The following is a 16,862-nucleotide window of genomic DNA, read 5'->3' on the forward strand; positions in this document are numbered from 1 at the left end:
GATTGGGCCCTCACTGGGAGCACCTGCATGGTGTTGGAGATGCTTTCCAAAGGGGTTGTGGGGGTGGGGGGAACAGGGCTTGCACATTCTCAGGAGCCTCAGGCTGACGCTTGAAACCTTCCAAACACTCTCTCTTTTCATCTTGCACTTTATCGACTTAGTACATTTCAAGTTTGGTTCTGAGTGAATGAAAATAAACAAGGAGTAGGAGATCAGGTGATGACTAGGAGAGCAAGGAGAGGAAGCATTGCTTAAATTCAGAGTGCTCGAATGTGCGCATCACTGCTACCGCCTGGGGACCGGATGCCCTCAAATGTCATTGATATTGGCCAAACTGTGAAGCCAAACAAAAGCTTGAAAATGATTATAAGAGAACTATTTGAAATAGTGGAAATTTTGTAGAGCCCAGAGCTTTCCCTTCTAGAGAGGCGCTGGGGTGCAGCGGTGGAGAGCGGCTTGCAGAATACCTGGGTTTAAGTCCAGCTGCGAGCTTTTGTGCCCTGTGGTGACATGTCACTTTGTAACTGTATGCCACAGCTCCCCACCTATAAAACGGGAATAGTGACAGTACCTATCCCATGGTTTGTTGGGAAGACTAATTACATTAATATCTACTAAGCACTTAGAACCACACCTGGCATTATGTGTGTTAGGCATTATTATTTCCAGTTTCTTCGTTTGTGACTTTTGACTACCTGAGCAATCACTCTCTGACAGGTACACAATACAATGTCTTATACACGCATCTAAGACAGCCCAGGGCTCAGACTAACGCATACCTGGAACCAGAAATCTGCATCCAGTGAATCAGCATGAAACGTGTATCCTTCCCCAATTCTCTATTCAAAAATACATATGGATTATATGTGATTCATTTATAAAGTTCTGTATTTTGCTTTGCCTTTTTAATTCTTTTATCAAAAAAAAAACTTGGAGACTTAAGAAATCTTTTTGCCTTTAGATCTTGGTGATGGTAAATGGCAAATCAGAAATTGATTTTGAAAATACAGAAGAAAATTTTGACAACTACAGTAAATCATGGAGGAAAAATATATTAATAAAGTTTACTTATATAGTTGAAATTCCAACAATATTGAGGTGGGAGGAGTTCATTCCGGATAAAATTCTGAGAACCTTAAGTTTCCTATGGTTATTTTCTTCTCAGATGGAGAATTTAATCAGCACCTGAAGACCAGTAAAATCTAATAGAAAAATACAAGTCAACTGGAATACAGGAGACTCAGGTTCTAGTTTTGGCTTCATCACTAACTTGATGTTTTAGACAAGTTATCTGCTATTGTGTGCCTCAATTTCTTCATCTATCAAGTGGGGATAAAACACATATGGCAAAGTAATTCTGAGAACTAAAAAATGGTTTTAAAAACTAAAGGTGTAAGTGACCACAGAGGTGCTGTTCTTCTCCACTAGTAAAACAGATGCAGTCGCTCTGTTGAAAGGTATTTGTATAGAAAAATAACCACGCTTTCATAAGAGTTCATGCAAAAGAGAAGTTTAAAGTGAAATGTGACTGTCCCCCCTTCCCTCTCCCTACCAGCAATAACTTTATTTAATATTCTGCCACCCTGAAATCTCTTAGAAAGACATTTATCAAATCTACTACTTAGCTTATAAAATTAAAAATCCAAGATACCATATAATCATTTCAGCCCACTTCTATCTACTATTCTTCTGCCTGAACAAAGAGAAGACAGGACAGTTGTGTAACGTTTCTTCAGAAACCTTACATTATTGGAGAATAAAAATGTTTTCTGGGGTCCGGCCCGGTGGTGTCGTGGTTGAGTTCGCTCGCTCTGTTTTGGCGGCCTGGAGTTCACAGGTTCGGATCCCAGGTGCAGACCTAAGCACTGCTCATCAAGCCATGCTGTGGTAGCATCCCATATACAAAGTGGAGGAGGATGGGCACAGATGTTGGCTCAAGGCCAATCTTCCTCCGAAAAAACAGGAAGATTGGCAACGGATGTTAGCTCAGGGCTGATCTTCCTTACCAAAAAAAATGTTTTCTGGAGAACATGAGGCACTGTTGTTGATATTCTAACCTAATTTCTAGGTGGTGGCTTGAAGGAAAGGTAGCAGCTCTGGTGTGAGTACACGCTGCCCTCGTGCCCTCAAGGTCCCCAGGGGCACATGGCATGCTCACTCCACACTAACAATAGCACGTCACGGCCACTGCTGCTGCCTCAGGAACTTGGCCTCCCTCCTCACAGTCTGCTTCCAGCCTTCACTGGAAACCAGCTGACTCTACCCGACAGCTGCGAATGCCCCCTGCCCATTTTCTCACTTGCATGCAACAAGCCACCATTCATCAAAATGACAGTGACTCATCATATGAATCAGACTAGGTTCTGGGACGTCACACTGGTTAAAGAGGAAGAGACTTCTGTAAATGGGATCTGGGAGACTATTTCCACTGTATACTTTGCTGAGCACTTGGAGTATTGGTTGGGTGGTAATTTTTGGGTTTTTTTTGGTGACCCCGGGCCACCGAAGCGGAGTGTGCAAACTTAACCACTACACCACCAGGCCAGCCCCTGGTTGGGTGGTAATTTTTATTGTGAGTTTTTCTTGGGTGCCAGCTATTCATTTTGAGGGAAGCAACTAAAATGAGCACTGGTTTGAAGTTGGACTGAATTATATTTGAGTCTAAATTGGTGATACACACATATAACATATCAAAGTAATAACAAAAACCAAATATTCTATATTTGTGTAACGTGAACTTAAAAAAAAAACAGATCCATTTGAAATCTCCCCATTCCCTCATTCACCTCCCTTTATCCCATTCCCTTTCCTCCCTCCCCAGAGGTAACTATTAACCTGAATTTGGCAGTTGTGTATCTTCCCCATCCATGTTTTTACACTTTAACTATTGTTACTATTTATAAACAATATGGAGTATTATTTGGAGTACTTTTTAATTTACATATATCATGCTATAAATACCAAAATGAACTTTATCCTTCATAGTTGTTTTAACGATTAGAGATAATACATGTAAAGCATCTTGTACATTAAACATGCACTATGTTATAATAAATATTATTGTCTATAAAACATCTACTTGAAAGGAAACAAGATTAAAATGTCCATCTAAGCAGAACTAGGGCTGAAGCCCCTCCAGCCACGCCGGCCTCCGCCCTCTTCCTCACTCGCTCCGCCTTTGATCCTGCTGTTCCCTCTGCCTGGAGGTCTCTTCTGCCCTCCATTCAGCAGCCTCCATATGTCTGCTCAAAAAGAAACCTTCCCGCCTTCTAACCCCTCACTCTGCTTTATTTTTATAGTGTCATCATTGCCCGTCTATCTCCGCGTTTCCTATCTGTTTTCCCCTTGGGGTGCTGGCTCCGGGAGCACACCTTTGTCTGTTCATTGCAGACCCTCAGCACCTAGAAGAGGGCATAGCACACAGCAGCTGCTCAGTAAACACGTGCGGATCAAACGCATCCATTTAACTGCCCCTTCACCGTTAAAGGGCTTCTTTGTTCTAGGTAATCAAAGTTATATTTGGTTAGAACCCTTCCTTCCTAATATGTTTTATCCTCCTCATCTTATGCCTTATAGACAATAGGTGCTCAACAAATGTTGTATTAATGCATTTTTCTTAATAAAAAGTACTCTTTCAGTTAAATATTAAATGAAAAAAAAGACAAAATGTTAGACATAGGGTCGATTACAAGAATATCAAAATGTGCTTTTGAAAAAGACTATAAGGAAGCCAAACAAAATAATGTCAGGATTATAGCTACCTGTGTGTCGGTCCCTCTTTCTTTCCTTGTAATGTTCTACAATGTGCCGTTGCCTTTTCTTGTGGGGGATAAGTAGGAAGCACACAATATTATCTTTTCTTTCCCCATAACAAAAAAACTTTATGAGAAAGGGGTAATATCGTTCACTTGTTAATAGATTACAAAACAAAATGAATAAAATAATGTTAAAGCTCTTGATTCATATTGGCAAAATGCTCTCAACAATATTACAATGTGTGTCATGTAAATTTTATTTTAATTTAAAAAATTTATTCCAGATATATGTGCATGTGTGCATGTGTACACACATGTATACATACATAAATTATATATGCATATATTATTTATATATAATATATTGGGCTTTGTTTGCATTTCTTTGATTGCTAGTGAGTGGACATCTGTATAATATGCTTCTTTGTGAATTTTATTTGTGTGTGTCTTGTCTATTTATGGTCTTCATCAATTTTACATTTTAGGGGCAGTAAAATGTTTATATACTTTGAGCCAGTAAATCCATGCTAAGGAATTTATTTTAAGAGTGTACCATCACTTTTAAAATAAGAAAAAATATATAGCGGAAAGTAAATTCACTGAGTTCTATAATGTAACCAGTATATTCAAGAAGTAATAGGGAATATAGCCATAATTTAACCATTGTGTCTGCCCTCAAACAGGGTGCAGTCTAGTTAGAAGGGAAAGGCAGAAAATACCAGAGACAATACGAAAATATTCTAGGACAGCATATAGTTGAAAGCTAAACTGTGGGCCAGATCCTATGTGTTATGGGGGTATAACGACCAGGGATGAGGGTGAGGTGTTGCCTTTAGAAAAAACTCTGTGGAAGAGGGAGCTCTTGAGCGGGGATTTTAAGAGCTGGGCCTGGTGGGAGACAGGGAAGAATCGGGCAAGGACTGCAATAGTTTATACTGTGGGCAATCAGATTACATGAGATGGGGACAGTGACAAAGGACCTGACTGAAGCACAGAGACTGGTGGGGAGAGTTGGGAAAACCTGGCTTCCCAGGCAGGAGGGGCCGGAACATGGAGAGTCTTTCAAGACAGCCAGAGACTGTCTACTCACTATGCTGCACTAGGGCAGAGCCACTGGAACTTGTACTTGAGAGGAGGAGGCAGCGAAAGCGTTGGTCTGTAAAGGCTGACCTGAGAGTAGTACTTGGCCTGAAGCTTAGAAACTTGGAGCACAGAAATAAAACTTTAAAACCCAGCTTCCTTATGTGTACAAACTCAGAAATTTTGAATGGGAATAGTTTTCATCTTTGAATGTACAATCATACGGTCTAAATTTCATTTTTAAAAATAACCTCCTTCCTCTGGTACTCTTTCTCTTCGTTTGTAAGTAAAGCTTTGAATAAAGCTTTCTTTTCAAATTTTTAACCTACAACAGCCTGCACGGCCCATTTAAGAACCTGTGTTAACAATCTAGTACAGGCATACTGCGGAGATATCGCAGGTTCTGTTCCAGACCACTGCAATAAAGCAAATATCCCAATAAAGCGAGTCAAACAAATTTTTTGGTTTCCCAGTGCATCTAAAAGCTATGTTTAGGGCCGGCCCAGTGGCTTAGCGGTTAAGTGCGTGCAATCCGCTACTGGCGGCCTGGGTTCAGATCCCAGGCGCACACCGACACACCGCTTCTCCAGCCATGCTGAGGCCGCGTCCCACATACAGCAACTAGAAGGATGTGCAACTATGACATACAACTATCTACTGGGGCTTTGGGGAGAAAAAGGAGGAGGATTGGCAATAGATGTTAGCTCAGAGCCGGTCTTCCTCAGCAAAAAGAGGATTAGCATGGATGTTTGCTCAGGGCTGATCTTCCTCACAAAAAAAATAAAAAAATAAAAGCTATGTTTAAACTACACTGTAGTCTATTAAGTGTGCAATAACATTATGTCTAAAATAACAATGTACATATCTTGATTAAAACAATACTTTATTGCTAAAAAATGCTAACCATCATCTGAGCCTTCAGTGAGTCATAATCTTTTTGCTGGTGGAGGGTCTTGCATCAATGTTGATGGCTGCTGACTGATCAGTGGTTGCTGAAGGTTGGAGTGGCTGTGGCAATTTTTAAAAATGAGACAACAATGAAGTGTGCCATATTGATTGACTCTTCCTTTCATGAACAATTTCTCTGTAACTTGCAAAGCTGTTTGATAGCATTTTGCCCACAGTAGAATGTCTTTCAAAATTGGAGTCAATCCTGTCAAACCCTGCCGCTGCTTTATCAAAGTTTATGTAATATTCTAAGTCTTTTGTTGTCTTTTCAACAATCTTCACAGCATCTTCACCAGGAGTAGATTCCATCTCAAGAAACCACTTTCCTTACTCTTGCATTAAAAGCAATTCCTCATCCATTAAAGTTTTATCATGAGATTGCAGCAACTCAGTCATATCTTCAGGCTCCACTTCGAACTCTAGTTCTCTTGCCGTTTCCATCATATTTGTAGTTACTTCCTCCACTGAAGTCTTGAACCCCTCAAAGTCTAACCATTCGAACCATAAGAGTTGGAATCAACTTCTACCAAACTTCTGTTAATGTTGATATTTTCATCTTTTCCCATGAATCATGAATGTTCTTAATGGCATCTAGAATGGTGAATCCTTTCCAGAAGCTTTTCAATTTACTTTGCCCAGATCCATCAGAAGAATTGCTATGAACGGCAGCTATAGCCCTACAAAATGTATTTCTTAAATAATAAGACTTGAAAATCAAAATTACTCCTTGATCCATGGGCTGCAGAATGGATGTTGTGTTAGCAGGCACGAAAACAGCATTAATCTCGTTGTACATCTCCATCAGAGCCCTTGCGTGACCAGGTGAATTGACAATGAGCAGTAATATTTTGAAATGAATCTATTTTTCTGAGCAGTAGGTCTTAACAGTGGGCTTAAAATATTCAGTAAACCATGTTGTGAACAAATGTGCTGTCATCCAGGCTTTGTTTTTCCACATATAGAGCACAGGCAGAGTAGATTTAGCATAATTCTTAATGGCCCCAGGATTTTCAGAATGGTAAATGAGCATTGGCTTCAACTTAAAGTCACCAGCTACACTAACCCCTAACAAGAGAGTCATCCTGTCCTTTGCAGCTTTGAAGCCAGTCATTGACTTCTCCTCTCTAGCTATGAAAGTCCTAGATGGCATCTTCTTCTAATATAAGGCTGTGTCTTCTACATCGAAAATTTGTTGTTTAGTGTCGCCACCTTCATCAATTATCTTAGCTAGATCTTCTGGAGAACTTGCTGCAGCTTCTACATCAGCACTTGCTGCTTCACCTTGCACTTTTATGTTATAGGGACAGCTTCTTTCCTTAAACCTCATGAACCAACCTCTGCTAGCTTTAAACTTTCTTCTGCAGCTCCCTCACCTCTATCAGCCTCATAGAATTGAAGAGAGCTAGAGCCTTGCTCTGGATTAGGCTTTGGCTTAAGAGAATGTTGTGGTTGGTTTGATCTTCTATCCAGACCACTAAAACTTTCTCCATATCAGCAATTAGGCTGTTTCGCATTCTTATCATTCATGTGTTCACTGGAGTAGCACTTATAATTTCCTTCAAGGACTTTTTCTTTGCATTCACAACCAAGCTAATTATTTGGTGCAAGAAGCCGAGCTTTCAGCCGATCTCAGCTTTCAACATACCTTCCTGACATGCCTTACTCACTAAGCTTAATCATTTCTAGCTGTTGATTTAAAGTGAGAGACATGTGACTCTTCCTTTCACTTGAACACTTAGAGGCCATTGTAAGTTTATTAACTGGCCTAATTTCAATATTGTTGCGTCTCAGGAAACGCGGAGGCCCAAGGAGAGGGAAAGAGATGAGAGAAAGGCAGGTCAGTGGAGCAGTCAGAACACACAACATTTATCGATTAAGTTCACTGTCTTTTATGACCATGGTTCTTGGCACCCCAAAAAAATTATAATAGTAACTTCAATGATCACTGATCACAGATCACCATAACAAATATAATAATAATGGAAAAGTTTGAAATATTGCGAGAATTACCAAAATGTGAGAGATACAAAGTGAGAAAATGCTGTTGGAAAAATGGCGCCGACAGACTCAGTTGATGCAGGGTTGCCGCACACCTTCAATTTGTAAAAAAACACAATATCTGTTTAGCACAATAAAGTAAAGCACAATAAAATGAGGTATGCCTGTACACATCCTTCCATATTTCTCTCCTTGCTTATATAATCACAAGGGCAAGCATATATATGAACACATACATAGTTGTTAGTGTTTTATACAAATGGGAACACATTTTATGCACTTCTCTCCATTTTCTTTTCTCTTTTAACAATACTTCATAGAAACTCCTTCTAGTCAATCAGTATGTCTCATTCATTCTTTATTAGTGCTGCATAATATTCTGTCCTGTGGCATACTGTAATCTACTCAACCATTATCCTATTAACCTTTGTAACCACAAACAGTGCTACAATAACAGTTCTTACACATGTTTCTCAAGTACTAGTGAGTCTTCTGGATTGAACAAATCATGCATTTTATTATTTTAATGGGTATTGTCAGATTGTTTTCCAAAAAGGCTGTTAACACTCTCTATGTGTGGAAAGATCCCTTTCCCCTCATCTCCATCACTAACGAGTATTATTGCTCATTTGAAGGTGTCAATTTAGTTCACATAAAGTGATATTTCACTGTTACTTTAATTTCTACTTTCCTGGCTACTTATGAATGTGAGCATGCTTTCATATGTTTTTGGCCATTGGATTTGCTTTTCTATGAATTGTCGATTTATATTCTTTGCTCATTTTTCCTTTAGTTATTTCCTTTTTGTAATCCGGTCTATTGGGTTTTAGAAATATTTATAAATATCCTTCATTGTAAAACATAACACAAGCATCTAAAATATAAACGTACAACATAAACATTTTATAAAACAAAAATCCTATAATGGCCATCCAGGGCAGGAAACAGAACATTGCACCCCTCCCCAGAAGCTCTGCCTGTCTTCCTCTTCCCAATCACAAGCCCCTCTTTTCCCCAAATAATAACCAATATTTTGACTTTAATGGTACTTACTTCCCAACTTTTCTTTATAGTTTACCAACAAAGTATTCAACCTAAACATTATAGTTAAGTTACAATGATTTCGAAACTTCATATAAATGAAATCTTATAATATATATTCTTTTGTATCTGATTTCTCTCACTCAACCTTATATTTGTGAGATTTATTAAAGTTGTTGCATGTAGCCCTATTCATTTTCGTTGCTATAGCATATTCCCTTTTTATGAATATACCACAATTTATTCATTCTGCTGTTGAAGAACATTTGGGTTGCTTCCAATTCAAGGCTATTATAAAAGTAGTCTTGCAATGAAAACATACATGTCAACTGGAGAAACGTGCACTCCGTTCTTTTGATTCTATCCAAGGGTAGAATTGCTGGGTCATGAAGAAGGTGCAGCTTTAAGTGTAATAGCTCCTATCAAACAGTCTGCCCAGTGGTGCTGGCCCTGGCACGTTCTCAGTGTTCATTATCCTCATCCAAACTTAGATTCCCTCTTTTGTTAAATCTTTTTCAACTTCTCTTGCCTACTTTTTTACCAGCTTGTCTTCCCTATTTTGTTGATTTATCATTCTTTATGTATTCTAGACATTAGTTCTTTGTCTTTTAAATAAGAATTTCTCTTTAAAATTAGCTTTCTTTGGGAGGCAATATGGTACAATTTTAATTGGAAATTAAATTTCTTCAGTCTATACACCAAAAGAAACTCCAAATGGATAAGAAATCAGAATGTAGAAGATGAAACAATACAAACACTAGAAGAAAGTTTGATGAATTCCTTTATAATCCGAATGTAGGGACAACTTTTAAACCATGACTCAAAATCCAAAAGCAACAACAGTAAAGATTCATAAAATTTTTAAACTTTTCTGTAATAACAAAGCTCAGTAATGAAAATTAAGGGACAAATAACAACCTGAAAGGGAGTATTTGCAGCTTCTATACAGATAAAGGGCTCATGTCTCTGATTTACAAATCACTTTAAATATTGAGGGGAAAAATATATTTTAAAAAGACATGAATAGCAGTTCACAGGAAAAAAATAAGCAAACGGCACTTAAACATAGTAAAAGATGCTTAACTTAATTCATAAGAAAAATGCACCCTGAGATACTATGTAGACATAGTATCCATACCTATCAGATAGCTAAAAATTCAAAAACTTGACAACACACTATTTTGGTGAGCCAATGGGAAGACAGGCCTGCTATTAGATTGGGACTAACAGTACAAAATGGTACAAACCTCTGAAGGGGAATTTTGCAATATCTAACAAAACCATATACTCTTTGACCAGCAATCCCACTTCTATAAATTCACCCTGAAAAATAACATCCCAAATATAAAAAAAAATAATATGCAAGGTTACCCACTGTTGTATTATTTTTAATGCACAATATTAGAAAAAAACTAGGCCGGCCCCGTGGCTTAGCGGTTAAGTGCGTGCGCTCCGCTGCTGGCGGCCGGGAGTTCGGATCCCGGGCGCGCACCAATGCACCGCTTCTCTGGCCATGCTGAGGCCGCATCCCACATACAGCAACTAGAAGGATGTGCAGCTATGACATACAACTATCTACTGGGGTTTTGGGGAAAAAATAAATAAATAAATAAAATTATAAAAAAAAAAAAACTAAATGTCCACCTTTAGGACACTGACTGAACAAATTACAGTGCAGTCACATAATGAAATACTATGCAGCCTTAAAAAGGAATGTGGGCGATCTCTATGAACAACTATGGAGTAATTTCCGGAGGTAAGTTTAAATGAAAAGGGCAAAGTGTAAAAGAATGCATATAATAGGATACTTTTTTGTAAAAAAGAAAGGGAAATAAAACTACAAACTATAAGCATATGCTTATTTTTTAAAAAAAGAAACATAGGAAAGATAAGGCAGAAATAAATAAGAATAATTTTCTAGAGAAAGCAGATAAGAGAAGGACAGAGGTGACAGGGGTAGAAATAAGACTTCTCTGAAAATACATTTTTATATTTAAACAAAATTTGAATTACAAAAAAGGGTTAAAATAAAACCCTAAAACTGAATACACGAACCTGGCTGTACATCAAATTGATCACATAACCACACATATAGAAGAATTAATTCAAATAACTTCTGAATTACAGTGCTCTGATTACATACTCAGTGAAATATGCATCTTTAGGCCAAAAGAAATGCAAAAAAAGTCAAACTGAACCTAGTAGTTTTGTTGTTGGTAGTGGAATAAGTGTTGTAATTCTGAAAATATTTTCTGCGTATTGAAGGATAGAGCAAATGAATAAATGTGTACTGTTATTAGGAACCAGGGTTTTCACTGTGGGAGAGGAAAGATAGGAATATTTAATGGGAGAAAACTGAGAGGAACCTTGCAATGTTGGAGGGCTGGAGGGCTGTCCTGGAAGTTAGAGGTGTGTGTGTGTATGTGTGTGTACACACATACACATATTTCCTACCGCTATCCACTGAAATGGCCTACAAACAATGACACCACTTTAGCGATAAGTGCACCCAGCGCCCAGATCTTTGTTTCTAAAGACATTTCCCATCTAAAAAAAACCAGGGTTCCCTGAAGAAATCACTGATTCCAGGTCGGGGGCAGAGAAAGTATATTGTGAGCCTGGAGCAGCAGGCTGTGTCAGAAAGCAAAGAAGTGCTCAAAGATGAGAAGTGTATTTCAGCAGACAGAGGATCCAGCTTAGAGGGGCTCTCACTGCACAAATTTGGGATTATTTGAACATTAAAAAATAGTGATCATGATGGATTATAATACAGTGAATTTAAGAAAAAAATCCATGGATCATAGAGTTACTCCAAAAGAAACGAAGGGGAGAGAGGGAAAGCTCTGCTTTTCAGAAGAATTCCATTTAATGAATGTAGAAGAAATGATAGAATTAGAAAATCACCATTCACACCCCCCATTGTAATCACTGGTTCAGGCAATAATCATTAATGGATGCAAAAACCACTGGGTAAAATAATGCAGGCACATAGGTTATTTACAAGGTCTAAAAGTGGCACACTACAGATCATCTTTATGATAGGCAGGATTGGCAGTGACAACTTCAGCTAAAGGAGCAAACTTAGCCTTAGTAGGAGAGCTTGACATTACGTGGCTCTTGGTGTGATGCACCTATGAAGATTTCTTGCCATAAATGTTTAACCCTGAATTTAGTCATGAGGAAGAAATCAAACAAATCAAAAATCCAGAATATGGGATATTCTACAGGACAACTAGCCTAGACTCTTCAAAAAGTTCAGTGTAATGAAAAGCCAGGGGAGACGGAACTGTTCTAATTAAAAGATACTTGTCGTGTGTGTGTCATATTATTTAAGAATGTTAGAATCTGTTATAGAGATAAAAAAGCAAATAAGGAGGGTAGAGAAACTAAGTGTAAAAGCAAGTAGTTTGTGAAACGTGAGCAGAATTCATAAGATGTTCTAAGTATAGCCCAACTAGATGAAATGCAGCCTGAATGTGCCAAACGGGTGGAAAGGGATAGAAAACGCAAAAGACACTAGATATTCATGCTCTGCAAAATATACAGAAGATGTATATTAGGCACTCAATATTCATGAAGTCCTAAAATTGGCCACTCATTGGTGATATTGATTCCACAGCTGCTCGTCAGGCTGATTGGCCAGCAGCTGTGGTGCCCTGTGTCTCTCCCACAGAACAAGTGTGTGTCTGGGCCACTGAAATCTCCCACTGCTGAGACCACTGGCTCAGATGCCATCTCTGGCCGAGTAACCACAGCATCCATGGAAAGGTAAAGCCACAGAGAAACAGGACATATGTGTGATCTGCATCCCCTTGCTCCTTGCTGTATGTTTTAATTGATTAAACCCCATGATTCAAGCATCTTAACCTGGCTGTGATTTTTCCTGTTGTGTGACCAAGGAGAGCTTGGCTGGTGATGTAAATGGAGGGCACCACTGCACCAAGTAAATTTCCCACACAACGTGACTCGGGAGAAAGTACAGCCAAACTTAATGTGTGAACCTTGATGGGGTTCTGAATTGGAAAAAAGTCGTAGCTTTAAAAGACATTTTGGAGACAAGTGGAGCATTGGAAATACGGACCATATATTAGATTATAGTATTGCATTAATGTTTCTTGGGTGTAAAAATGGTATTGGGATTTGTGGGAAAATGTCCTCTTCCTAGGAGATGAATGCTAGGGTATTGATGAGTATAGGAGAGGGAGAGAGAAAACAAATGTGGCAGGATCTTAAGAACTTGTAAATCTGGATAAAGGGCATATGGGTGTTTGTTTTAACGTTCATAACACTTTTGTGTAATTTATGGTTTTCATAATTAATTTTTAAAAACTTTCATGATTACTTAATCTCAAGGTTTATCACTTACTTCCATCATTCTACCCATTGGTTTGTTTTTGGTAAGTCTCCGGTTAGGGCTATAGGAGCAATTTCTCTTGCTTCCTACTTTCCCATCGCTTGTAAAAAGTGAAATTTGGGTATGCAACATTTATGTAGTTGATATTAATTCAAATAGAATCATTATGTATAAGTTCATTGCTTTGGTTTCTTATCAACTATTCACCAGAAATTTCCCATGATTTGGGAAAATAATTTATTTCTTTGCCAAAATTGAGCCTTATTATTTTGATGTTACTTGGTCATAATTATGTCTACCAAAGTGATTTTTTTTTTTGATGAGGAAGATTGGCCTTGAGCTAACATCTATTGCCAATCTTCCTCTTTTTGCTTGAGGAAGATTGTCACTGAGCTAACATCTGTGCCCATCTCCCTCTATTTTGTATGTGGGATGCAGTCATAGCATGGCTTGATAAGCAGTGTGTACGTTTGCACCTGGGATCCGAACCCATGAACCCTGGGCCTCCAAAGCAAAGCATGCCAACTTAACCACTATGCCACCAGGCTGGCGCCCAAAGTGATTGTTTTATTTACAAAATCATAATCTTGAAATCCTTCGCTGAATAGGGCTAGCTTACTTTTAGTTAGGAAATGTAAAGTGAGAAGTGTATCAAAGGACTACTTGAAGTGTTCACAAAAGAGGCATAGAAACTAGAGTACTGTCCAAATTCTTTTACTTTATTGGAGTATTATTGCATCAACTATAGTTCCGATAAATTAAAAATCTAAAAATTTAGTATTTAGAAATGTGCATTGTTGTTAGCGTTGGTTGGTATGGTGGTAGTTAGAGTTAAGGAACACCTGATAAAAATCCTTCTATAAGATTTATCATACACCTCCAGGCAAACCAACAGGGAGACATTGTATGAAAATGCATGCTAACAGCCCAGGGCAGTTGCATTGTTCAACCCCAGCTGTAACTCAGCTGAGAAACCAACAGCACGATCAGATAGCTGTGAAAATGAAATCAAGTGCATAATAGCTGTGAAGACAGGAAAAGTTCACAGGGAGTCAGACATGGAGAGAAGGAGAGATGATTCTTGTCACGGCATTTTCTAGCTTTGGAGAGAAGTGAAAGATGGCTATAGAGAATGCCTCTCATAGGTTCAAACAGAAATTCATTTTATGAAGTAAGTCTACACTAACTTCTAGTAATTTGAGAGTTGCTAACAATGGGATAGCTTTTCATATTTTCATCTGTTTTAAATTTAATTATTCTAAATGTAATTATTTTTAAAAAGATACTACTTGCATGTAGAACAAAAGTCAAAAAGCAGAGCAAGCGAAATGGAGAAAAGTCAGTCTTTCCTTCTCCCCCCTGCCCAACCACACAGTTGTTCTGAGAGCCACCCCTTTCACCCACATCTACATGGCTATAAAGGCAAAAGTGTGGATACATCTTTGTGAGTCCTTTTTAAAGTTGAAGAAATTGCCCACATAAATCCTGTCCCTCTCCCTCTCCTGGGGGCCCCAGTCCCTAACCCCTTCCATCTCCCTCCTCCTCTCCCCCTACACCTGCCCTAAAAAGTGTGTCTTACCTGAAGAGAAGCACTCCTGGCTCCTCTCCAGCGTCCTGGAGTTAAAAACAATGTTGAAGCCTGTTGGGGAGGAAGAAATTTTCCTCTACCCTTCTAGGTTCTTCTGGCTGGTCTAAGAATTAAATTGACATGAGACAGGTTAACAGGAGAAAATCAAATTTAATTTTGTATGTACAGGAACCCCATATACCTGAGAGAGTCAGAGACCCTACATACATGAGAAGTGCAGAGACAAAAAGGTAAAAGGAGGTATATATGTCGTCTTGAGCTAAGGAATGGGTTAGGGGCCTGAGGCTTCAGAGAGGAGGAGGGTAATTCACAGGACAAGAAGAAGAGCAGATGTTCAGTAATTAGAGGTTTGCCCTGCCATACAGATGGGTCATAAAAATTTATTTCTGATAATAACTCTTATTATGGGCAAGCCCCCCAATTTAAATTCTTTAAGGGAAAAGTAAATGTTTCTCTTGAGCCCACAGGGTCTCAGTTGTCGTTAGCTCAAAATATTCCACAAGCCAAAGTAACACATCTTGCAGAGGCCTGCTCTGAGCCCCTTCAGGCTCACCGAGTTAGATTAACCAAGGTGCCATTGTGTGCTGAGGTGAGAAAAGGGCCGTGGATAATGTGATACACAACACATGATAACATACAAAATGACTTAAGTTCTTCACTGGTACTAAGATTTAGGCCAAAATCAGGTAGCTCACAGAAGGAGAATAAGACTGAAAATTGTAGATCCTATAAAAAGGCCTGGGAGACTTGAAATAACTATCTTATTAAGAGACATCTGGGGCCAGCATCGTGACTTAGCAGTGAAGTGCTTGTGCTCCGCTACTGGCGGCCCAGGTTCAGATCCTGGGCGCGCACCGATGCACTGCTTGTCAGGCCATGTTGAGGCGGCGTCCCATATACAGCGACTGGAAGGATGTGCAGCTATGACATACAACTATCTACTGGGGCTTTGGGGGGAAAAAAGGAGGAGGAGGTTGGCAATAGATGTTAGCTCAGGGCCGGTCTTCCTCAGCGAAAAAAAAGAAGAGAATTGTCATGGATGTTAGCTCAGAGCTGATCTTCCTCACAAAAAAAAAAAAAATTTTTAAAGAGTAAAAAAAATTTTTTAAAAAAGAGACTTCTGAACCCCTTAAGCCATCAAAAAGCAGGTATTTGTGACATTTTCCTTATTCCCTGTTGTATATGCTTTTTCTATTGCCATTCAGAAATGTCAGTTGGACAGTGTTCATCTATACCTGTGTTTTGAAATAGAAAAATATTTACAAGTTGCAAATCTCTTGTTGTTGGAAAATCTTTGTGCAGACAGATAATCAAAATTGTCCAACTCTTTCCTCCATCTTTCTGTGCCGCCATAATGGTGAGCATGAATGTCCTGGCTGATGTTCTCAAGAGCAAAAACGATGCCGAAAAAAGAGGCAAATGCTAGGTTCTTATCAGGAGTGCTCCAAAGTCATCATCCAGTTTCTAACTGTGATGATGAAGCATGGTTACATTGGTGAACTTGAAACCACTGATGATCAGATCACAGAGCTGAGAAAATTGTTGCTGGGAAAACCTCAGCCACAGATTAAACAAGTGTGAAGCGATCAGCCCCATATCTGATGTACAAATCAAAGATCTAAAAAAATGGCAGAATGACCTACTCCCATCTCATCATTGAGTCGGGAGTTCGGTTCCATTATACTGACAATCTCAGCTGGCATCACAGGCCAGCAAGAAGCAAGACAAAAACACACAGCAGGGAAAATTCTGAGATTCTTTTCCTAGGGTCATAATATATCCATGTAAATAAAATGCTTCAATAGAAAACAAACAAAATTGTCCAGTCTCACAAACTGATCACCAAGTTTGTTCATAGAACAATCTTTTACACAACTGCCTGTGCAGAAAGAAGTCAACCAAGGTGGTAGTATTCCAGGCACTCAGACAAAATGCCTCGAGGAACATAGAAAATAATATTTTTCCAGGGTCATATGCCCTTTGATATTAAAAATCTTCAATATTTCAAGGAAATTATATCTCATCTCTTCTTAATTCATTTTTTCCCTAAAATCAGTTGTCTTGTGATGCACAGCAGACTTTGTTACTGATCTAAGGC

General features: G+C 38.8%; 1 pseudogene; it reads left to right on the plus strand.

Annotated features, from left to right (window-relative positions):
* Nucleotides 1–16,118: 16,118 nt before the first annotated feature.
* On the plus strand, nucleotides 16,119–16,531 carry LOC101403689 (small ribosomal subunit protein uS8 pseudogene; annotated as a pseudogene).
* The last annotated feature ends 331 nt before the right edge of the window (nucleotides 16,532–16,862 follow it).

Source organism: Ceratotherium simum, chromosome 31 (genome assembly GCF_057802395.1).
Source record: "Ceratotherium simum simum isolate JZ-2026a chromosome 31, ASM5780239v1, whole genome shotgun sequence".
Classification (NCBI taxonomy): Eukaryota; Metazoa; Chordata; class Mammalia; order Perissodactyla; family Rhinocerotidae; genus Ceratotherium; species Ceratotherium simum.